Source organism: Triturus cristatus, chromosome 3_2 (assembly GCF_964204655.1).
Source record: "Triturus cristatus chromosome 3_2, aTriCri1.1, whole genome shotgun sequence".
Classification (NCBI taxonomy): domain Eukaryota; kingdom Metazoa; phylum Chordata; class Amphibia; order Caudata; family Salamandridae; genus Triturus; species Triturus cristatus.
This window is the reverse complement of record NC_140584.1, coordinates 282,844,170-282,867,850: the sequence shown is the minus strand read 5'-3', so window position 1 is coordinate 282,867,850 and position 23,681 is coordinate 282,844,170. Positions and strand designations below refer to the sequence as shown.

At 48.0% G+C, this 23,681-nt stretch overlaps 1 protein-coding gene, 6 non-coding genes and 1 pseudogene across 8 annotated transcripts in view; all 8 read left to right on the top strand.

Annotated features, from left to right (window-relative positions):
- The first annotated feature begins 19,150 nt into the window (after positions 1-19,150).
- On the top strand, positions 19,151-19,293 carry LOC146857140 (small nucleolar RNA SNORA16B/SNORA16A family). The gene has a single exon (XR_014980300.1). It is a non-coding gene; the product is annotated as a small nucleolar RNA SNORA16B/SNORA16A family (small nucleolar RNA).
- A 127-nt stretch (positions 19,294-19,420) lies between these two features.
- The window catches only part of LOC146857108 (uncharacterized), a 94,062-nt gene continuing 89,801 nt past the window's right edge, over positions 19,421-23,681 (top strand). The window contains exons 1-8 of one of the 2 annotated variants that reach the window (XR_014979850.1): positions 19,421-19,552; positions 20,433-20,487; positions 21,195-21,252; positions 21,635-21,673; positions 21,867-21,912; positions 23,048-23,069; positions 23,246-23,306; positions 23,498-23,564. The gene's annotated coding sequence lies outside the window, so the exon portion shown is untranslated. Of the gene's footprint in view, positions 19,553-20,432; positions 20,488-20,838; positions 21,253-21,634; positions 21,674-21,866; positions 21,913-23,047; positions 23,070-23,245; positions 23,307-23,497; positions 23,565-23,681 lie in introns of those variants that run through there. The other variant, XR_014979855.1, reaches the window with a different exon arrangement.
- Positions 20,225-20,359, top strand: LOC146857139 (small nucleolar RNA SNORA16B/SNORA16A family; annotated as a pseudogene).
- On the top strand, positions 20,839-20,966 carry LOC146857138 (small nucleolar RNA SNORA44). Its single transcript, XR_014980372.1, has one exon. It is a non-coding gene; the product is annotated as a small nucleolar RNA SNORA44 (small nucleolar RNA).
- On the top strand, positions 21,728-21,797 carry LOC146857137 (small nucleolar RNA SNORD65). The gene has a single exon (XR_014980392.1). It is a non-coding gene; the product is annotated as a small nucleolar RNA SNORD65 (small nucleolar RNA).
- Positions 22,901-22,972, top strand: LOC146857136 (small nucleolar RNA SNORD65). Its single transcript, XR_014980395.1, has one exon. It is a non-coding gene; the product is annotated as a small nucleolar RNA SNORD65 (small nucleolar RNA).
- LOC146857135 (small nucleolar RNA SNORD49) lies at positions 23,114-23,174 on the top strand. The gene has a single exon (XR_014980352.1). It is a non-coding gene; the product is annotated as a small nucleolar RNA SNORD49 (small nucleolar RNA).
- On the top strand, positions 23,357-23,427 carry LOC146857134 (small nucleolar RNA SNORD49). Its single transcript, XR_014980348.1, has one exon. It is a non-coding gene; the product is annotated as a small nucleolar RNA SNORD49 (small nucleolar RNA).

The following is a 23,681-nucleotide window of genomic DNA, read 5'->3' as shown; positions in this document are numbered from 1 at the left end:
CACTCACTCCCCTAAGTGCAGCTTAATGAACTGTCCAATTTAGAGACTGACAAGTGACGAGCCATTATTCATTCTTGCATGCTAGGAGGGTATGAAATTGGGAGGTGCTATAAATGATTAGTAGTAGATGAAGGAAATAAGCTCTGGCCAACTGGTGTATACCACCTCTTCGAGCTAGTGTAAATTGGAACCAGCATTCTCACTATAGCTTCCTCAGATGCCTAGGAAGAACATTCTTCTTGGACCCTGTTGGACTTGGCATGGGTTCCCCATGACTTTGTTTTCTGACCTGCTTTATAACTTTTTGTTTAGCTGACCAGTGCTGATATTGAAATTTTAAATGTGATGTCAATTGGGTTATCCATGATTAATATACTTGGTTCATTGAAGCCCCTAGTAACATGGTTTACCAAATTCTACTAGTTAGCCTGCTGCACTGCTTGTGCTACCCATAAGCAGTCTTTCAAACCTGACTCAGGCCTGCCCCTGCAGGGCCTGTGGGCTCCCTTTACTGCCACCTGAACTTGGTATTCCTAACTATTTGCCAAGCCTTCAACTCCTTTTATTACATATTAGTCAGTACTTGGTAGGTAGCCCTAAGCGCGGGATGCTGTGCAAGTGGAAATGTAGCATTTTGTTTTATGGTGACAACCACCCACTTTACAATGAGTCCTACTCTTAGGTTAACATGAATTTCTTAAATGCCCTGCAAGTGACTCATGATTGCAGAGTAGCTGCTATGTTTTATCATTGGTCTAATAATGACAAATCCCCTTGGATCTGGTATTACTTCTCTAGAAACACCACTTCTAGAAAGTGGAAATTTCTCTGCTCTTAAGCTCTTGTGCCTTACAGCCTGTCAATACTATTTCTGGGTGCCTGCTCTGAACAGCAATATGTGCAGGATACTAAGCTGCATCTATCTGCATACTGATTAGCCCTCCTGGGCAAGTGGGGAGGGGGGGGGGTAGAGGAGACTTACACCTGAATGGGTAGTGGCCTGGCCTCACCACCCTACAGATAGTCTAGCAGAGTTGGGCTGAACAAATATTTTTACCAGAAAGGCTTTGCAGTCTCCTACACTTAAAGGACACATTTGGGTACAGAGGACTCAACATCACTAGTTCGCTTTGGGGTCCTAAGGAGGCTCTACCAAGAAGAGCCCTGCTACAGTAGGGACTGCCATTTGTTTGCCTGCTAGTGGGTGGTGAGAATGACCGGGTTCCTGCAACACAAGTAACTCCAAGGGCTTGTTGGCTCGTCCCTGTTCAGAAAATATCAGGGCTTTCAAAGATTTAATTTGTGCAAACTACTGCAGATGGGCTCATTTGCTCTCAGCCAGTCCTGGGCCCTCAGTGTTGGTAGCTGCTTTTGAGCACCGACACATCTGCACGGTGTGCCGATCAAGAACCAGTGCCTGCCTGTTCGAGTGCAGGCATGTTTTTGACCTTTGCCAATGTCTCAGTGCCTGAAGGTAGTCTGGTACACTGCATGCATCAATGAAAGATGCTGACTTAAAATCCCCCCAGTATCCAACATGGGGAGAATCCAGAAAAGCAGGTCCGAGGCTGACTGCACCGCTGCAACCCGTAAGGAATATACGCTCTCAAGAGTTGAATATCTAATTCTGTAGCTTTTGCACATCAAAGGCTTAAAGCGGATTATTCAAATCCCAGTGTACCAGAGATGCTTATTTGGTGACTTGTTAAAATGTGCTGTCTGTGGTTGGCAGAGGTAGTCACCTTGCCAAAGTTACCTCATAAATAAACCTGAGCTCACCCTCTGGTAGCTTAGCACGGAGCAGGCAGGTTTAATATAGGAGGCAATGTGTAAAGTATTTGCAATCCTTCACCAAAACGGTGAACTTCACCAAGTGAAACAAATGAGATTTTTAGGAATATCGAAGTTTAAACTTTTGCAGTGCTTAGAAACCATGCCACCTGGGGTTTTCTGGTTGTGGTGGACTGGGGCAGCCTAAAATTCAGGCACCCACTATTTATTTTGACCGTTTTGTATAGCGCAAACAAGACCCTTGCGGGTATCAGAGCACTTTACATAGGAAAAAAAGACGTACATATAAATACAAAGAATTATGTGAATACAGTATAGCTTCAAATTTCAAATCCCTTCATAATTAGTCTAATTTTATATTTGGCTTTTTCATGCATAATTTAGGAGGCAACACATAATGTATTCTAGTTGACATGTCAGACCACAATAATTCAAAACAGATAAGTGATCAAGAATTTTCAGTGTGGGCATCTTGAGCAGTCTTAATAGGGGATTTCAACTAGTTTCTACCAGCGTACAGTTAAGCTACCATGTTCCGACCCTCATGATCCGACATTAAGTGAGAACCGCCCGCAGAATGCAGCACAACTCTCGGACCCCAGTGCCGATCACGAGCCTGCTGTGCCCTCGTAAAGGGAGGGGGTGAAAATGAATTCATATCTACAGTGTAGAAAATATAGGTAGCGCTCAATTTGCGCCGGAGTCTGATCATGGAGGGTGGTGAGTATCATAGCGGGGTCTAAGAGGCTGAATTTCTAATTTATATAGGCAGGGCCCTAGTACTGTTGTCTAGTGGTGTTGCAATTAACAACCATGGTCTGTTTGTTGCTGGCACATGGGAGTGAATGCGATGAGCACTGGAACTGCAAAGCTTTTAAGAAATGCGTGCATGTGAGGCGTAAAAAAACGTAGTCTAGAACCATTTCAGCTTTCTCCAGTAAGCAGGGCTCACTGGGCGCAGGTCATCCTGCCAAACATTCCCAAAAACGTTCATTACCATTTAAACATAGTGACCATTTCGCTCTTTATAGCTTGGATGACCTTCTTGCCTTCCATATTTTGCGTATCTTACTCTCTGCGCATACCCTACTTTAAGCTATATTCAGATGTGCCACTTCATTGTTTTTCTGCAGTTTTCCAACAAGCCCTTCTTTGAAACCCTATTCCTGCAATCTAACTATACCTCATCTCCAGCGGCCTGACCTTTTGTTGCACGAGCTCACATGCCCACGACTGACGTCTAAATCCTGCCAATTCAATCTAATAACAAAAAGGGGTTTTGAAACCCTATCCAGAGAACCCAATGTAGTATCTTGCATGAAGGTTAGAAAAACGAAATTCCGGAACTGGTGGCCTCTTGCGCCCCTTCAAATTGCCACAATAAAAAAATAGATTCTCCCCTTATCACAATGGAGTGCTGTTCGAATACAGCGACCCGCCTTGGCCTGCTGAACAGTATCTTGGATGCATAGACATGAAGGGTGCTGCATGGAGGGAAGAAAGCTATCCATTGCTATTGGCCCCACAGGGCATAGTTAATTCAAAGCTGTGCTGAATCAAAGATGTAATGGACATAGGACTGATGCATTGAACCTCTGGGCTGTAGTTAGAGTGGCAGAATGTTGGCGCTGAGCTGCACAAAGATTGGGGCGTTGTCTGGATTTTCTAGGGTGCAGCACTGGTACTTGCCTGCAAGGGCCCAGGATTGTCTTGGGACCAACTGTCCGATTCCCCAGAACAGCCATCAAGCCCTTGGTTGTCACTTTGGTTCTGGAGATGTAGAGATGCACTCCAGCCAAGGAGGGAAGCTGGACGGGCACAGCAAAGCAGGAATCCAACAGTGACCTTCCTTTTAGCAGCATGATAGTCCTTTATCCTGGCAGAATGTCCTCTGGTCCAGAAGTGTATTGAATGTGTGGGGGGGGGGGGGTCCTGTACTTGTACCCAGTTGTGCCTTTGAATTGAGGGAAACTGACCCCTTTGAAGTACATAGTCTCCTACCCTGGCTCCAGATTCACTATAGGGGTAGGCAGCTGTTTGTCTGGGGACAGGCACCACCTATTTAGGTGTTTGATCCTACCCAACATCTTGCCCAGGATGTTGATGGCCCATCAGGCACACCTAAGCCCCCTTTGTTTGGCTGTCTGGAGAGAATGCACGAAGCCCAGCTGCCACCCCAGATGTGCACAGAATGGGTAAAGTAGGAAAATACCAACTTTCTAAAAGTGAAAAACAAGCATTTGCAATAGGTCTCGCATTTACGAGAGTTTGAGCTATTGACATTGCAAATGACAATGCCTTTTATTTTTGTTTTTTGAACATAAATAAAAGGCATTGTCATTTACAATGCCAATAGCTTAAACTCGTGTAAATGCGAGACCTATTGCATTGCAAATGCTTGTTCTAATAATGCTAGCCCTGACGCTTCCAATACAGTTCAGCGGAAGGACGTCCATTTCGTAGAGGGATTAACTAGTACACTTTTTCTTCTCCAAGAGAAGCAGCGCGATTGTGTAATGGACTTGACCAATAGTAAAAAGAGGTAGCAAAATAAGACTACAGAATGATACGTAAAAAAACAATGTAAAAAAATAATTGATCATAACTAAATTTATGATACACTTGGTACATTTTTTGTCAATCGTAAATAACAGTTATACAGTTTCTAAAACCACACGCATTATCGATTACATCTGTCCTTCTTAGGCTTCGACGTAAGATTTAGAAAATACAAGATGGTCGCTTAATTTGCAACTAGTTTCTAATATTTACTGGCCTATCATAGCCTTGTTAATGCTGAATCTGGAAATTAACATTACCAACTATATTCTGATAACGAACATTCAAATAAAGATCTAGAATGATTTTAAAATTCATTACAGCGGGTATCCGTAGCATATGATCGCAATTCACACACTGGCGTGATTTAACCTGATTGCTATATGTACGCGTTTCTCGGCGTTTCACTCCATTTGGTGCTGCAGTATCCCCAACACCATATTCTTGTTGCAAAATAGCAGTTGGGTTCGTCTTCCCCATGTCTTGCTGATCAGCATCGATTTGCCTTGTCCGTCCTCCCTTTAGGCGCAGAAGACGTCTTGTTGTAGCCCTACCGAACCTGCAAAGCTCTTGGGCAAGTACAAAGGGTTGGAGGGGGGTTGTGTTTCTTACTAGTTGTACGCAATGGGTGAGAACAATGACTACCCTTGTTTCTTTCCTTTATGGTTTACTTTTCTTCTTCTGTCTACATACATGTATATCTAATTTCCCTCATCCCTTTTGCAAGCTTGCTTTCAGGTAGCCCACGTGTAGTTATCCACCACTTGTATTAAATATTTTACCAGCAGTCAGGTGGCTGACTACTTGTGCAGTCCGTGGGACAGGTATTCGGTTTTGTAAAAAGAAGGGGGCATATCGAGCACGGCGTTAGAATTATCGCCGCTTTAGCTAACGCAGCGATAATGGGCTTGATAATATGCCCTTGAGAATTGCCATAGAAGCCCATGTTCTGATGTCAACATGGGCTTTTATGGGAATTCTCTGCGGCATATTATCAAGCCCATTATTGCCGCTTTAGCGGCAGTTTTCTGCCGCTAAAGCGGCGACCATTTTAACGCCGTGCTTGATAATATGCCCCTAAGTTTTATGCGCGCTCTTCCTATCAGTTGTGCTTTACATTGGCAGGTACTGAGTAATTGCCCACCTTTTTTGTTACATTTTTATATGGCGCAAACTCGACCCTTAGGTGTCGGAGCGCTTTACACGAGCACCAGCTGCATTGCAGATTACATTTCATAATTTGAAAGGGCGAGAGGGAACCAACACTTCTCGGAAGTCTGCAACATGTTTAACGAGAGAATCGCTGAACTTCTCAGTAGCAAATGGGTACACTGAGATGTTCAGTACCTGCACTTTTATAATTCCATTTTAACAACCGCCTGCCACGAGCCATTTTAGCAGCTAAAGCGGAGGCCGCCACTGTACCTGGTAGGCTGAGTGTATATAAAACATACATTAATTATTTAGGGCTTCTTCGATTGCGTGTATCCAAACTCCTGAATACAATTTTAAGGAAACACTCAATGAGTGGAGAGCGTTAAGGGCTGACCAATAATTCGACTTACTGGGACAAAGCAAAACAGAGCGAAACCAATAGCGTGACCAGGAAAGAGCGCGATATTGAAAAAGTAAGGAAATAAAGATGCTTAGAAAACAAAAAGAGGAAATGGGAAGAATGCCGAAGGAAGGAATGTCAGTGCCAAATTATGGAAGGATGAAAGGAAATTAAAGTGAAAGTTAGATTGAAGGAGAGAGTAAACAAGACCAGCCCGGCGGAGCGTGGCGCGCGCTTGGCGGGGGAGCAGACCCTTTGAAGTGCGATGCCAAACGGATTGCATGGCAGCACGATGCGCATGATTGTGTGCGTGCTCGCCATGCAATCCGCTTTTGGGAGCACTTTAAAATGCCCCCTTACAATAGTCTCGCTTTGCGATAGCTTACGCGATAGCAAGGCAAGACCTAACAATTGCTGGACAGAATGCTGCACAATGTCAAACATTCACCCCATACAGAGATCTGTGCCTAAATCCATAGTTTTTGCTCCCCATGCCATTCCAGTGTAGACCCACCCATATGCAGGCCATGTCCTGGACTGGAAACAAGTGTTCTGGGACCAGTTTCGGGGCATCACCTTATCAGCCAGGCTACCTTTACTTCAGTGGCATGGAACCCATGTCTAGGCATACCTGTCTCACTTTGTGTCAAACGCAAAACTTTCTGATTTGCGACTTAATCAAACTTTACCATAAGTTGTGCTTTAAAAAAAAATTGGGACCCGCTTAGCGTTGTATAGCGCCTTCCCTCGACCCTCCCGCTTGACACCCTGAGTTGCGCTGATCACTAGGGGCCCGGGAGGAAGCCTGGCAATCTTTGTGCCAAAGGGGCAAGAACGGGGACCTCTGGTGGCTGTAGGGCCTGTGGCGAGAGCGGCGGCCGCAGCCGGGAGACTTGCGTGGCGACGCGGCTGGGGGCAGTGCCCGGTGCCGCGCTACTGCTACGATGCTGATTGCCGCACCTGACCACCGGATCGGTGAGGCGTGGTCTGGGACCCAGCGGATGAGGAGGGCCAGGTTGAATCTGCCGAGGTGGTGAGAGCGTGCCTGCGGCTGGCAGTGACGGCGCGGAGTGAGGGCCTTGCCTACGAGGAGCCCTGCAGAGGTGCGGAGAGAGAGACGGCTGCCGAGGTCTGAGGAGAGACGCTGGACCGCCGGTGCTGGGGGCCTCTGGGCCTGTGGTCAACTGGCGTGTGGAGTGGCCCCGGCCCTGGGAATCACAGGCCCCGTGGGAGCTCCGTCTGCAGTGGGGGCCCTGTGGAGCTGGGGGCCACCCCCCTTGTGAGGTGCCCGGACCTGAACAGCCCTTCTTTGAGAGGCCTGCTGCCGAGCTGCTCTCGGTACCCGCTGGTGATATCCTTCCCCCCCCTCCCCTCCGGCTGGTTGGACTCCGTGGGGGCCACGCACCTGATGCTGCTGCTGGTGCCTGCTGGAAAGGGGTGAGCTGCCACCTGTGCTGATGTGAGCCTGGGGTGCCGAGTGGGACGCGTGTTCCCCGACGGGCAGGCAGCTGCCGACAACGCTTGGCCGGCCGCCTCCCCCCTGAGACTGCGAGGCCGGAGTCAATCAGTGACAACGTGGGCGCTGGCCGGGTCGGCGGAACGGAGACCTGGAGGCTGGCCCTGGTGACCTTTGAGCCCCCCCTGGTTGCTGCTGCTTGACGAGGGCCCTTGGAGAGTGTGGCCTGGCCCGGGCCCAGACCCCATAGGCGCTGGAGAGTGCTCTCTGTGGAGATTTGGCGGTGGACCGGAGCGCTGAGACACGGTGGCCCCAGGCGTGTGACGGAGTGGGGAGCCCTGGACTCGTGACTGTACGCTAGTGCTGGCCGGGTGAGAGGTATTGGAGTCTGCCAGCCGTGTGGGAGCCGGGGCGAGAGTGGTGGGATCTGCCTGCGGTCTGGAACCCCAGTCACTCATGGTGCTGCATGCGATGTCAACTAGGCCCGCAAGGAATAATCGGGTAAGGAGGGGCCCCCGAGGGGTGCGCAGCCACCGACGCCCCCGGGTCCCAGCGCTTCCCCCAGCAGAAAGCAGATGATGCGCCGGCCACCAAGGCCTTCATGTTGGAGCTTTTTTCCGCTATCAAGGAAGACATCTCGAATCTCCGCTCCCAGCTTGCCTCGGACCTCAGAAGTGCGGCGTGAGGTGGATGGCATTGGCGAGCGCGTGGCAACGCTGGAAGAGCACGATCTGGGTCTGGCGGGTGACGTCCATCAGCTCCAACAGGATGTGCTCCGACTAACGGAGCAGAACTTGGATCTCCAGGCCCATGCGAAAGACCTCGATAACCGGTCTCGGCGGAACAACATCCGTATCCGAGCGGTGCCATGGGGGGGCGAAGCTGGGGATCTCCGTGGGTATGTAGAGGCTCTTTTCTTGCAAATCCTGGGCGAAGACTATCCACGAAGTCAGGATGGACCGGGCCCACAGAGTGGGCCTACCGAGAGGCTCGGGGCTCCACCGCTGGACATTCTGGTCTGCGTCAATGATTTCCAGCTCAAGGAACGTATTCTTCGGAAAGCGCGGAGTATTACTAACCTGCTGTTCAGAGAGCACCATCCTAAACTCTTCCAAGATCTGGCAGCTTCTACGCTGCAGAAGCGACGTGACTTTTGTCCTGACACGGCGTTTTTGCGCGATCAGCAAGTGGCATATTCCTGGGGTCATCCCTTTCGGCTCATCTTCAGGTGGCAACAGACTGGTCCAGATTCGATCTCTGCAGGCTGCCAAAGACCTCCTGGGGCTGGATGACGCCACGGACTCCCCGAGGGGGGGATGCTCGCCATCACGGCGCAGATGGCGCTCTTCCTCCTGGCACAGAGTTGGGCGACTGGGGGCACAGAATGGGCCGGATACCGCGTCCAGTCAACAGGAAAGAGATGGAGCAGTGGCCTCTGTGGTGAGTGTGACGGTGTCGTCGCCGCGGGACAGCTCATCGGCGGCTTGACTGTAGAGGGAAGGCTGCTTGGTGGCGGGGGGACGCCTTCATCCTGTTCAGGTACCGTGGGTAACTATGTACTTTTGGGGAAGACCCCCCGGACCGGAGTGCGGATGGGGCACTGCCTGTTGCCTGCGACCCTGTTCTCCGAGGGTCTCATCACCAGCCCTCCTGGTCGCAGCATTCGTTTTTTTGACTTTCTTTAGGGGGGTTCAGTTGACTCTTCTGCCTGTTGCATTAGGGTTTTTTTTGAGTTTTTGGGGAAGGTATTTTGGGGGTGGGGAGGGGGGACGTCGGGGTGGGAGGTGGGATGGGGGGCAGTGGTGGTAACATGGAGCTGCGGCGTGGGAGGCTCTGTGGGTGGCGCTTAGTGGGGGTTCGGGGGGGGGAGCTCGAGGGGGTGGTGGGGGTCACTCTTGAATGGCAGAGGGGGAGTTGCGCTTACTTTGGAGGGGGCCCTGATCCTAGGCGAGGTGGGGGAGGAGCGGGTTGCTGTCATCGGGGGCGCTGCTCTGGCTGGGTATGGGCTGCGGCCGCCCTCTGAGTTATAACCTGGGATGGTCTGAGGACTGCGGTCATGAGGAGCACTGCGGGCCCGCTTCTGCCGGGACCTTTCTAGACTGGTTGGGTCCCTGGGACGGGGGGCGGCGCTTTGTCTGTGGCTGACCTGAGAGCCGAGTGGGGGGAGATCTGAAGCATGCCTGTTACCCTAGGAACTTGGAATGTGAAAGGGTTGAATTCGCCTCAAAAGCACCAAAAGGTTTGGAAATGTGTACTGGATCATCGCCTGGATGTGGTGGGTCTCCAGGAGACCCACCTGGCTCGGCGGGATGAGGCCAGGTTGAAACATAAGCAGTTCCCCCTTATCTATAGATCTTCGGCGGTTTCAAAACATAGGGGAGTGGCACTGCTGTTCCGCTCGACTCTCCACTTCCAGCCCTTGGGAGTCCGGAGCGATAGGGAGGGTAGATGGCTTCTTGTTAAGGGGGTGCTACTCGGCAGGACTTGTTCCTTCCTTGTGCTGTATGCTCCCAATGTGGGGCAAAATAGATTCCTTTTGAGCTTACTGCGAACTGTAGAGGACTTTGTGGAGGGGGCGCTCTTCGTAATGGGGGACTTCAATCTCGTTTGGGATCCGGACTTGGACTGCTCCCACTGCCGGAGGGCCGAGAATGGGGTATTCTGAGTCGCGCCGCCGGATCGAAGAGCTGGGGTTGCTGGATGGGTGGCGCTCCCTGCACCCCCTCTCCCGGGACTACACTTTCTTCTCCCATGTCCACCAATCGTACTCCCGCTTAGATCATATTTTTTGCAGCCAGTCCCTCCGGGGTTCCATGAGTGAGGCCAAGATTTTTCCTCTTTCTATCTCTGACCATAGCTTGTTTGCGCTGGGGCTACAGTGGGCGCCGGTGGGGGACGTCCCGCGCAGATGGTATTTTCCGGCTTCCCTGGTGCGGGACGATTCCTCTTGCAAGGAGCTCCGTGGGGCTATTCAGGACTTTTCCGACCTTAACCCGGTTCAAGACATACCTGTTTTCACTACCTGGGATGCCTTTAAGGCCTCCGTGAGGGGTAGTTGCTTGGCTATTAATGCGGCACTTAATAGATTGAGGAGAACGGAGCTAGAGGCGGAACTCGCGGTGCTGGAGCGTGCGCATAAAGACCACCCTTCCAAACACACATTGCGACCGCTTACTGCTCTCCGAGGCAAGCTACGGGCTCATTACAATAATAGGTCGGAGTTTACCCTCCTGAAGCTCCGTCATCTCTTATGCTCAGGGGAACAAAGTGGGGAGACACTTGGCCCGCCAACTGTGCCGTAAGCGCGAGCGAGAATACATCGGAGGCATTCGGGATGCAGCGGGCGCACTGCAGCACTGAGAAGCGGCCAAGGCTGCACGCTTCGGCGAGTTTTATGCGACGTTGTACGCGGGGTAATCCCTTGACCCCGCTGCCCAAAGGGACTACTTGCGCACCCTCCCGCTCCCACAGGTTTCTGCGGCCTGGAATGAGTTGCTCTCTGCTCCCATCACTAGAGAGGAGGTGCTGAGTGCCGTCAAGTCCCTGAAGCCTCATAAGGCGCCAGGTGCAGACGGATTCATGACCCTCTTTTATCAGACCTTTGCCGCCGATATCAGTGATTTCTTGGTCCAACTGTTCAATGCGATGACTGAGTCGGGGGGGTTCCTCGGCCTCTATGTTGGAGGCAGTCATCTCAGTCATCCCTAAGCCCGGTAAAGACCCCGCTCTCTGTTCATCGTATAGGCCTATCGCCCTGCTCAATGTCGACGCCAAACTCTATTCTTCCATCCTAGCGTCCTGCCTGCAAGACCTGATGCCGGTACTGATCCACCCGGATCAATCTGGGTTCATTAAAGGGCGACAAACCCATAACACCAGGAGGGTGATTCACCTCATCGAGAAGGCCAACCGATTTAACATTCCAGCAGTTTTGCTTGGCCTGGATGCTGAGAAGGCGTTTGACCGGGTGGACTGGCAGTTTCTCTTCCGTACCTTGGAAGCGTTTGGGTTCTCAGACCGGTTCCTCACCATGCTTCGGGCCAATTATAGCGGGCTCCGTTCCCGTGTCGCGGTCAATGGCTACTTTTCGTCCTTCCCACACTCGCGGGGCACGAGGCAGGGGTGTCCGCTCTCTCCCTTGTTGTTCCCTCTGAGTATTGAGCCGCTGGCGATACGGGAACACCCGGATATCCGGGGGTTACCCTTTACGGGCGAACAGCACAAGATCTCCTTGTTCGTGGACTACATCTTGCTCTCGCTGGCGGACCTGCGCACTCCCTCCCCCACGGGCAGATGACCCTGGCGCGTTTTGAAGTGGTGGCGGGTTTTAAGGTGAACTGTGACAAATCCTATATCCTGAATCTTACACTGTCGCCGATGGAGGTGGACCGCCTTCGGCCGCTCTCGCCCCTGCCTTGGACTAATTCCTCATTACTATACTTTGGGGTGCACTTGACCCCCACAGTGGGGAAACTGTACTCGGCCACTTTCCCTCCTCATGGCAGCGATACGGGCTGATTTGAACCGGTGGAAGCCGTTTATCTCCTGGCTAGGTAGGATCCACGCGATTAAAATGACGCTCTTGCCGAAGCTTTTATATCTATTCCAGGCGCTCCCTATTGTCTTGGACACTGATTTCTTTCGCCGCGTAAAGACTCTAATGCTCCGTTTCATATGGCGGGGGGGGCGAGCTAGATTTTCTTTTGCCACTCTCCGACGCCCTCTGGGAGAGGGAGGGGTGGGCCTCCAGGACTTGCTTCTCTACTATAAAGCGGCGCAGTTGCGGATCTTGGTGGAATGGACCCAACCGCTTTCGGAGAAACACTGGCTCCACCTGGACAGAAGTGTGGCTGGTCGCACGATATGGGATCTGGTATGGAAATCCAAGGGGGACAGGCCCCAGAATGCGTACATCAGCACCCCGACCGGCACCACCCTTAAGGTCTGGGACTCTTTCTGGGGATGAGCGATGGACTACGTTCCCGTCGCCTTTTACTCCCATACATTTCAATCCGGCCTTCCCGCCTGCGCTGCAAGAGGGCCCATTCGACGCATGGAGAAGCGGGGGCTGTCTCGTTCTTATGCATTTGTTTCATGGCTCTGCCCCGCTTACCTATGCCAATTGTGGACGGGATTATGGGGTTCCTCAGACAGAGCAGTTCCGCCACACCCAACTGCTGCACTGGGCTTTGTCTCCATCGGTTCGAGAGGCGGCAGTTAGACCGCCCACCCCCTTAGAGGCTTTTGTCTCGCGCAGCTCGACGATGCGCGGACCCATCTCCTTTATCGCCATCTCTTGGCCACCGCTCTCTCTCCGAGGCCGCGCTATATGGGCTTCTGGGAGGACATCCTGGGGAGGGCCGTTGCGGATGAAGAATGGTCTCACTTGTGGCGCGATTTGACCAGCCACAATCACTCGTTTGAACTGCGCGAGGCGCACCTTAAGACAATGATGGACTGGTATCTCTCTCCCGCCAAGATACACCGCATCTTCCCTACCTCCTCGGACAGGTGTTGGAGGGGGTGTGGTCTCTTGGGGGACTTCCGCCATATTTGGTGGGATTGCCCGGTCATCCGCCCCTACTGGCAGGAGATACTGCCCCATATTAAAGAGATCTTGGGTTACCCGATCGTGGACTCCGAAGCTCACGTACTACTGGGTCTCCGGGATCCGCTCCTCGAACACCAGACTCGTGCGCACAAAGATCCTTTGGTTGTTTTTGGGGGCGGCTAAGATCACTCTGGCGGCAGCTTGGAAAAAGGAGGCCCCGGCGATATCTTTGTGGCATGCGAGGTTGTGGAAATTGTTGAAACAATTCAATAGAAGGGGGGTCCCTAGAGGCCAGATGGGTAGACAGAGGAAGTAGGGAACAACAAGAATCAAGGAAGGAGAGCCAGAACCCACTGTCTACACTAAACTGATATCACTATGCCCAATACATGGGTCCGGTTTATAGAAAAAAGCCAAGGGCCAGAACAGACTCAGGTAGGTAAAGAAGACAAAAAGGATATAACAAAGCACAATTTATTTCAGTGACAATCAAAATTGGTAATTTTTGCATAAAGGATAAGCAATATAACGTACATTCAATTTTACACAATAACGCAAGTCCCACACATAGAACAAACATACAGTTGGGAAATTGTTGAGCATGGAGCGGATGGCGGATGTCTACCTGGGGTCCTTTAAGAATTTCAGTTTCCGCTGGGGCCCTCTAGTGCGCTTTCTCTCTAGGGGATTGCCGGCAGCGGTGTGTCCTCCCTCAATTCGAGCCCTTCACCTGTTTCAGGTATGATTATCGATTGGGGAATGTCCTGCGTATGACTGAGAATTACCACCACTGGGGGAAGGGTGGGAGGGTTGGGGAGGTTGCGGGTTGGGGGGGCTTCTCTTTTCTTTTGAGTTTGATTTATGGAGAGGCGCCTGCAGAGGAGGGGAGAGCTGGATCTTTCTCGATTGTTGTGCCCTGCCCGATAGCATGGACTTTTGCAGGGGCATTTTACTGGGCAGAAGTGAGGCCCCACCATTGACATTATCCCTGATACCTCACTCGTTTTGGTCTCTTTCTAGCTATAGGGCTGATTGCTTAACATGGTTGATACACCAGGCGGCTGTTTGGCTCCCTGGCCTCCCCTCCTAATATGCGTCCCCCTGCGAGGGAAGTTGTGCGGGACTGTCGCCGGTGGTTTCTTTTTGTGTTTTCTTATTAATAAAGACATCTGTTACAAAAAAAAAAAATTGGGAGCCCAGTCCAATTGGAAATTACACAATGTAATACAATGTGCACCTGTGGGAGAGATGGGCCTTGCAGTAGTGAAACCATTTATTCACTACCTGGACATGTTAAACTTGAGTACATGTCCAACCTTCTAAATACAATGCACCCTGCCCTAGGTGCGGTCGGGGCCTACCTTTAGGGGTAACTTGTAGGTATTAAAGGCATTTTCAGGCCAGTAGTGTAACAACTTGAGTGGGGCCCTTCTGCGAAATGCATGGGATGTACCCCTTTGGATGAGAGGGCCCCCTGGAGCTTTGCCCCCGCCACCCCCCACACCGCCTTGTGTTACGCCACTGGTTCAGGCCTGGCAAGAGGGTTAACTTATCAGGTTGATATGACAGTTTCAATCTGCTGACAGGCTCTGCAATGGCAGGCCTGAGACATATTCCGGGGGCTATTGAAGTGGGTAGTACAATCGGTGCTGCAGGCCCTCTAGTGCAAAAAACAATGGTTGAACAGAATGCAGAACAATGTCATACATTCACCCAGTACAGAGATCTGGTCCTAAATCCATCATTTTTTTGCTCACCATGCCATTCCAGTTTGGACCCAGCTAGTAGCATTTATTTACAGGCTGTTTGCACATATAGTGCACTTAACTAGGGACTGCACTTTAGCACTGATTAGCAGTGGTAGTGCTCGGAGTTCTAAAGCCAACACATGAATTTGGCAAAAAGGGGAGGAGGAAGGCAGTTTGGGGGTGACCCTGCTGAAAGGCCAAGTCCACCATGAATTAATAACATTTCAAGTGAACTCAACTCCGTTCCATGTTCACATACAAGGACAGATGTTTTTTCCTACTTGCATAGAACAGATTTGTGAATAACCGCCGTAGACAAATCTGACATTCATGCACGAGTGACGGACGTTGTGTCTAGACATGCCAGTGAGAATCAATTTCATGTCTGCTCTACTTCCCATCATGCACATTCAACTTATCTCACTTCCTTTCCCATACTTATCTCCTGTTCTTTCTACTTAGATGGGTTAAGGTAGGTAAATTGACAAATCAAAGTCTGCATACACTCCGCTAATTACTTTTAATACTGCTTATTATGATTTCCCACAAGCCCCCACCACTGCCACCAAGTTTTAAACTATTGAGGTGGGTTCCAACCAGTCATACAACAATGGTGTAATACTAGTTATAAACTACACTGGAGGAGAAAAGTAGTTAACGCTTGCATTAATGATTAGGGCATATATTTACAAATGTCATCTCCGCTTACCTTTTCTCCAGCAAATCTCCCACGGTGTGAATGGGGAATTGGTATGAGAAATGTACATTTGTGAGGCAGTGAGTTTTCTTCATAGGCACAATACATGTATACTTTTTACCTAAATAAAAGCTTCAGTAATTAATGCAAGATATCTATGTAAGCATATAAGGAACTGACCTTTTTATATCCATGAAAAGCCACTGCAAAACAAGCCACAACAGTCCAGCAAAGCAATGCAGTCTGGCACCAAGAAAAGTTCCATTTAATGTCTGAATGGCTAGATTCTTTGGTACTTTCTAGAGTTTAGGTGAGCATCCAATAGAGGAATTTAAAGCTGAAGCAACCTCTGCCTTGAAGCTGTAATCAGTTGTCACTTGGAGACTTAATAGCCATGTTCGAATAAAAAGCATGTGCATATTTATAGGAGCCACAGAGTAGTCTTGAAACCAGAACCTGGATTTGGCTAGCACTTTGGTAATTGTAGAAGACAATGGAATAACTACCTGCCTTGCCATGAATCTGGTACGTTTGAAAATGCATTTATGGGTGGTGGGGAGCGATTTCTAACCCACAACAGGACACTGGTGTAGGAAGCTGGCTCTGTATATACTATACCATAGTAAGGTATAGTATGCACAGAGTCCAGTGGATCCCCAGAGGCTAAAGTTGATAACACTAATGCTCTTTTGTGGTAGTGTGGGTGAGCAGTTGGGTTTATCAGAGGGCAGTGTTAAGCATTGGTTGTGCGCACACAGGCAAGAAATGATTCCACACACTGACTAAATCCAAGACCAGTGGTATGTAAAAATATTACTTTTCGTATATTTAATTTATAGAACCAAGGATACTTTGTTGCAATATCACTTATTCAATGTAAAAAGTGGAACCCGCATTTTTTCAATTAGTACAATGTCCTCCTATTGGAGGAAACCCAATCATCAATATGCAGGTGAGTAAACTATTTCCGGCCTTGAGCTTTTGGATGAAGAATCGGTACCGGCAAAGGTTCAGGTAAGTGACCTCTGCACCACCAGACAATTCTCACCCCATGGATAACTCAAGTCCTAGACATACTCCCACCTCGAATGGGACACTCCCCAACCTATCATTGCCCATCTTTAATTTAACCAAATATCAACTCAATGACTCAGATATCCATACTCAAAGGCCTATCTTTTGTGCCTACCACCCACACTAACTTCCTTGACCTCCAGACTGAGGTACTGAGATTCTTTCGAAAAATAAGACTTCACACAGCTATTTTTTACTGAATCCCCTACCCCCCAAACAATGCAACACCTCTTTGAGACCCGCATCAACATTTTCTCCTTCCTCGAATATGGTTCCACCGGAAATATCTACATTTGAGAAACTTGTACTCCACGACCTTTCGCAAATGGCGAAGGAATGACATTTTATTCCATACAACATTACACTGGCTGAAAAATCGGCACTTGACACACTTAAGACCAACCCCGACATTGTTATCAAACCTTCAGACAAAGGGGGCGTCATAGTCTTGCAAGAAATCACCAGCTATAAGAATGAAATGACAACTAGAGAACACAGACCACTATTGTAAACTTCCCACCAACCCCACTGTTGAACTACCCGAAACTTATCCTACAAGTGACCACATCCGGTCTAGACCAAGGATTTCCGTCCAAATTAGAATACCAGTTTCTCAACTCCAAGGCACCACGCACGCCTGTCATCTACACACTCCCCAAGATCCATAAAGATCAACTCATTCCACCCGGACGCCCTATCGTCTCAGGGTGTGGTTCTATTCTTGAGCCCCTTGGTCTTTACGTAGATTTCTTCATAAAAGACTTCGTACCTACCACCCCATGCAATGTCAGAGACCGTACACAAATGATCACGCTAGTTGAAAACCATACCTTTGACCCCTGTACTGACACCCTTTGCACTCTCGATGTTGAATCACTATACACCAACATTTCCCAAATAGACTTGTTACGTGTTATCGAGGGTATCTTGGACACACGCGCCAGACCACACGCTGTCCCTACCATCTTCATTTTGCAATTACTTGAGATCTGTCTCACTAAAAACTTTTTCTTATTTGATGGCCATTTTTACCAGCAAACGAAAGGCACATCAATAGGAGCCGTTTTTGCCCCAAATTTGGCCATTCTGTACATGAACGCCCTTGAAACCAATCATATACTTGTACAGCAGAACCCCTTTTTCTCTGCAATTTCTCTATGGAAACGCTACATAGATGATATTTTTATGATCTGGCATGACACCCAAACTATGCTTGAACATTTCTTACATTGGTTTAACAACCGCGGCGGGCCTAAATTTACACTCTCTCACAACAAAACAACTATCGCATTTTTAGACCTGTATATAGTACACAAAGACGGTCAGCTAATCACCAGTTTGTTCAGGAAGCCTACGGAACGCAACACTCTGCTTGAATATAACAGCAACCACCCTAGCATTGAGAGATTCCTTACCCTATTCCCAGTTTTTACGCATACAACGTAACTGCACCCTTAAAGAAGATTACTTCACAGAAGCCAAAACGTTAAGCAACCAACTGGCTACTAGGGGATAACCCAAGAGACTGATGCGTACTGCCCGCAAAAGAGCATGGTACTGTCCCAGAGATTGCCTTCTAGTGCCCAAACCTAAGAAAACGCAAAACCGTATTGTATGCGTCACTACTTTCTCCCCTTCAAATAAAGTTCGTAAAAGTGTACTCAAGCATTGGAATGTGATCAATACCGGTATACTTAATCTTGACAGACCTCTCTTTGCATTCAAAAAGAGCAAAAACATCAAAGATCATCTAGTCAGAGCTGCACTTCCCTGTCTGCCCAATACTGGCACTCTCCATGATCACTGGGGGCTTCCACGCCTAAGTAACGCGCTTTTCATTTTGCTTGGTAAATTGTGCTTTCGAGCACAAATTCTTAGCGACCGATTATGTGAATAGGAAAACGTTTTAATTGTATTTATAGTACGGAACGTGTACTGAATTTATCGCTTCTCTCGCTGGGAATGCGCGGATTTTTTATTCTCAATTGATATGTTACAACTCAAAATATTTACCATTTTAGTCTAGTATAATGGACTTTATTTACAGCTATGTTTTCGAGTTACATTTGGTGTGGCGTAGTTCTTTTTGGTGGAGTGGTTTGCGTTTTGGTCAAGGGCCACGTGGTTCGGCGACAATGGCGTCTTGTGGAATGTGTTAGTGCTTGTCTTTATTAACTCGTATCTTTGATGTGCTCTCGTTTGAGGACTTTACTCAGTCTGCGCTTTTCCTGGTCGTACTAGATTCAAGGTTATTTTAAATACTTATGGGTTTGAAATGCCACGATTCACTAATACGTCTTCCATTTACCAATCTACCTTTTCGCGTGGGCCAAGTGCGTGCTAATAAACGATATATGCTAACGAAAAATATTATTTTTTGCAATTGCTTCATTTTGCCCTCTATGGGGAAACGAGCTGCTTCGTCTATTTTGAATACCGGCTGGGTTTCTGACATTGCAGGGTAATATACGTCCTTTTAGCCTATTTGTTAAACTCGGCAAGCTAAATTCAGTTTGTGGTAGTCTGATTCCACGCAGCCGAGTTGCTTAGTCGCGCTTTTACTATAATGCAGCTTTAAATCTACATACAATGGAGCAGACCGTATTGGTTGCTCCGAATAGCGCGTTGCATGCCAGATGCTTAACTCAAATTAACATTTTAAATGTGTCATGGTTAAAGGCATTTTATGCAAGTTACCACGTTAACCTGTGGTTTTAATCCAGGCCCTGATCGAAGCCATGCTAGCTCTAAATTGGGTTGCTGGTGTGGTCAAACAGGTGACAAAAGCAAATGTTTCTTTTGACGGTAGCTAGTTTCCATTTGGTGTGTAGTGGACTGGCAACATTGCAGGGAAACACAAACTTACTAATAGCTGTATATGTAAACTGAGGACGTAAGTGACCCACCAGGGTTGGGCATATGATCCATGTTATTTATTGCATGCCGTATATGTTCAATCACTGGCTTAATCGGGTTGCTTATTAGGCCAGTCTAGTATTAATATGATTGACTGCACCAGGTGCTTAATTGACAGTACTTTTAACTTTACTTGTAGATTTGCATTTCGAAAGAGGCATATATGCAGCGTGGCCTAGAGATGAACTGGACTCCCAAGTAATCGGTAAGTCTTTACCAGGGCGGCGTTGTCGGATTTTAGGCCTTAAATAGTGCCCCATGGATTACTTTTGTATTGGGGCAGTCACTTGTGTGTAGATCCAACTGTAATATGTAACGTGTAAACGCAAAGTATGGTGGAATGGCTCCATCTAAATGGGAGCCTTAAACACCGGTACAATACCACGTAAACTTTAAATCTTGATGCTAACTGGTTCTGCCAAAATGGGAGTATGTTTGCCATATTTCACGAATGATGATTCAATAACTGGATAAGCCTTAAACTGCTCCTACTACACACTATTTGATGTGGGTATAATATGGAATTTTAGGAGGCCTCCGATGTAGTGTCAGTGTATCCCTAAAGCTTTACTTTAAGATGCTTCCCAGTAGGCGTTCTTGCTGCATCTGCCTGTTGTCCAGCTGAAATTGAAACGCAGACTGGCTGCTTCCAATTGATTCACCAGTCCCTAATGGCTTTGTGCCTACACTCCGAATAGCGCTTTGACTAACATGTTGTACTGCAAGTTCAGTTCCTGGCTCACTCGGGTGCAGTGGAACAATGCATTCTATTTGTTAGGTACTATGACTTGAGATGCCCTGACCTATGCCTACATAGCCCCTGGACCATCAAATCTTACTGAATAATGCACATCTAAGCTCCGCTCGGGGTTAATTTTGTGGCTTTCATCCAAGCCATGTAGACTTGCTGTGGTTTATGTGGATAGAATTGAGTCTAGAGAATCGCCTTTTCTTGACGGTCGCTGCTCAGTGTGATGGTTACTGAGGAGCAACATTTCAGGGAAGTACATAACGTGTTGTGTTGGGGTTAGATCACTTTCAAGGTGGCAAGGGCTAGTTTTGATTTACTTTTTTTTTTTTGGTAGGAAGATGCCTGAAGACCATACCAAAAGGAGCTGGAGTCCTCTTCAGATACATTGGGTAAGGCTCGAGTTATGTACTCCATATAAATATATTCTGTTCTGAAAAACTTTTTCACATTCAGTGCGGTCCTATTGCCGTGGACTCTGGTTCTATGCGGCGGCAGCGTAATTAGAGATTTGCTATATGCAAAAATAAAGTGCAATGTGTTGCCAGCAGTGGAAGGCCGTTTGTTAAAGCCCTTTGTTGCGTATCGCTACATTTGGGTGTTAAACGGGAACTAAAGTGCAAATTTGCCGCTTACTTTGTCGCATCACTTGGCTCCTGTCAATTCCACTGGCAATGCACATTGCTTTAAATTGGATTTTGGTCACTACTCTATTAAGGCGAAGTAGCCCCGTTGGTGCGGATCTGCATGATAACCGAGGAATTTAGCTTTGCGGTAGCTGAAGGACCTCCAACGTCATGCAAGAGTAAGCCGGATGGTCTTTGGCAGCTCAGATCTGTATTTGTAGCAGTCACTCTACTGTCCTACAACTGCCGTGAATTCATAACTGCGTATCATACGCGCCCAATCGCTGCCTCCGGGCTTTAGATCGAGAGGCATTGCCTAAACCTTCCTATTGCCTCCTGTTTCCCTTGACTGGGACAGGTAGTCAAATGTGTAAATAATCAATTGCATGCGGCGTGCGTAGATTGTGATGGTTAACATGAGACTTCCCCTCTGATATTGATTACAAATTCCGTAAACCACTGTTCTCTCGTAGGTATTGGACACCACGTGGTGAGGCAGACCCCGCAGTGCCTCGTGGCTGATAAATGAAGGTGAGTTAATGCCTTGGTACTAACGAAATGTCCTGCGCGTAAAGAAGCCAGCGTACTACACATTCGGTTCTGGACAGCCAGGTTATGAGTAGTTTGGACGTTGTTGCTGTATGCTGCGTTTTATCTTGGGGTTTGGTGTCTTATGATGACGAGTTCATGCACCACACAGAATGTTCTGTTGATTATGAAACTCTGAAGACACAACACTTCTATTAATCGTTTAGTGTGTAGGCGAGATTTATCTAGCCTACTTTGTCGTGCTTTAGAATGCTTCTACTGACCAGTTAACCCAGTGTAATTGGTCAATTGAGCTATGGTGACCGTAAGGATACTGCAACGACGCCAATTTGCCTCCGGTTTCAACGAGTGTTTTCTTTTTCAGGTGAACAAATCTAAGCTGTGCTTGGCCCTGCTAGTCCAGGTAAGACATGCAGTTTAGATTACTACAATCTCATTTTAAGATAATGGTTGGTGTTAATGATGATACCACTTAACACAGCTGGAATTACCGGCAGATTGTTTGTGGTGAGACTGTTTTTCTGAACACTGTCGAGCCCGTTACATTGTAGTGTTATGTACTGATTGCATATTGACAGTACATTTTATGTTTGTAGCCCCAGTGGCGACGCAGCGTTTTTGAAGACCGCGCTGCATCAGTTGGTAAGTGTCTCTTAATGTACAATTGGATAGTACTGTTGTAGGTCTGATTTGATGCACTTTCACTACTCCCCCCCCCCCCCCCCGCAATCTGAAGATAAGATCTTAATTTTTAGCCTCAGATTTGAAATCCCTGCAGTCTCGTTTTTGAATCTTCGTTTTGCTACTTTGTATAGACTCTTATGCAGTCACGGACCCCAGTAGGCTTTGTGGACCAATTCTGTAGAACATTGATTATTTGAAGTATATGGTGAAGCCATGGAATTTTGCTTGCATTAAATGAAGACTGTTAATGTTTAAATTGATCAAAACTTAGACTGCTTAAGTTCTCGCCTTCAGGTAGTGATTAATGGACCCTTAGCCACGCTGCACTAAGCAAGGATGCATATGAGCAAACGCTATGCAAACTGAAAATTGCCAAAGATCACGGGCTATACCAGATCTGCCGACCATCTGTTAAATGTATTCTAGCCCCATCCCAGTAACGCGTTATCTGATTAAATGCATGCATTGGTCGTGAGTCATCTTGTCACAACACAGCCTTAAACTACACTATCCAACCTGACTACCACTGAGTGGGTAATTATAACTAGGTTTACCCATGAAGGTGACTTATTAGCACGCAGTGACTTGTCCACTTCTGTCGTATGTCACCTAGACTGAATGGCTTCAGGGAACTGAACTAGATTTATATTTTCTGGTTACGTGAAGCCTAAAACTTCAAGCAATTTCCTGGATATAAAACCAGCTTTTTGAAACCTTTTCTGTGCAATGAAAGCATGTCTGAACTTGAGATGGAGTGCCAGGTCTGCAAGTAAAGTTGCCCCGCCTCCTTTGCACCCAGTTTGTAAGCGAGTCATGGGTTTTGTGGTCACTAAATGTTAATGTTCTCTTTTTGTGCAGAGGTTACATTTGAATTCTAGTTTTGCCACAAATTAAAACCTGCTTACCTCACCTTTAGCCACCGAGTTAGTGGCTTTTTGAGATGTTTCCATGATGAAAACCAAACTGAAATAGCTGGAATTACCGGCTGATTGCCAGTGATTAGAAGGTTTTTCTGAGTCCATCGTAAATCTATAAATCGTAGCTTGTATAGTTCTAAAATGTCACTCGCTAACCCTAGCTTTTTCCTTTACAGGGCTCAAGAATTTAAGATTCAGGTGAGTTGGCATTTCTCAATTTTCTGGTCTCCCTTTCCTCTGTGCAGAATGATGACCTGGAAAAGCCGTCAGATGCGACAACTGACGAATTTTCTGTTTCTGACTTTCCATGGCTGAACTACCATAACCTGTTCTGTTCGGCTAGAATCTAATGCCCTGTCCCTGCCTTTCTACAGCAAGGAGTACCGTGGGTGATGAGCGTGCCTTCCCTGGGTCACACTAGCTTCGCTTCCAGTGGTAAGTAGGCCCTCTTGCATATATGGCACTGTCTTTATTCACTCGTGCATTAACGTGATGAATCCCAAGGATATAGGAAAAGCCGACCGATGCGATAACTGGCGATTTGTAACTTCTGACTTGATGCTGTTTATGGGATGGCTCTAATTTGTGGCCGTCTTGGTTTCTTCAAGTTTTCTTTGTAATTGCAGGACCCCTGTTGGTGGTGAAGCCTTGATCTGTGAACAGTGGACCGAGCCCGCCGACTACTGCACTCATGTAAGTAGCAGCAATGACAAGCTGTGGATGCAGACTCCCTTTAACGTAGTCCAGCTGCACCCAGGGTGAACTGCTGGCTTCAAACTTGCTCGCCCCTAGCAGCGGCTAGGATTGTTT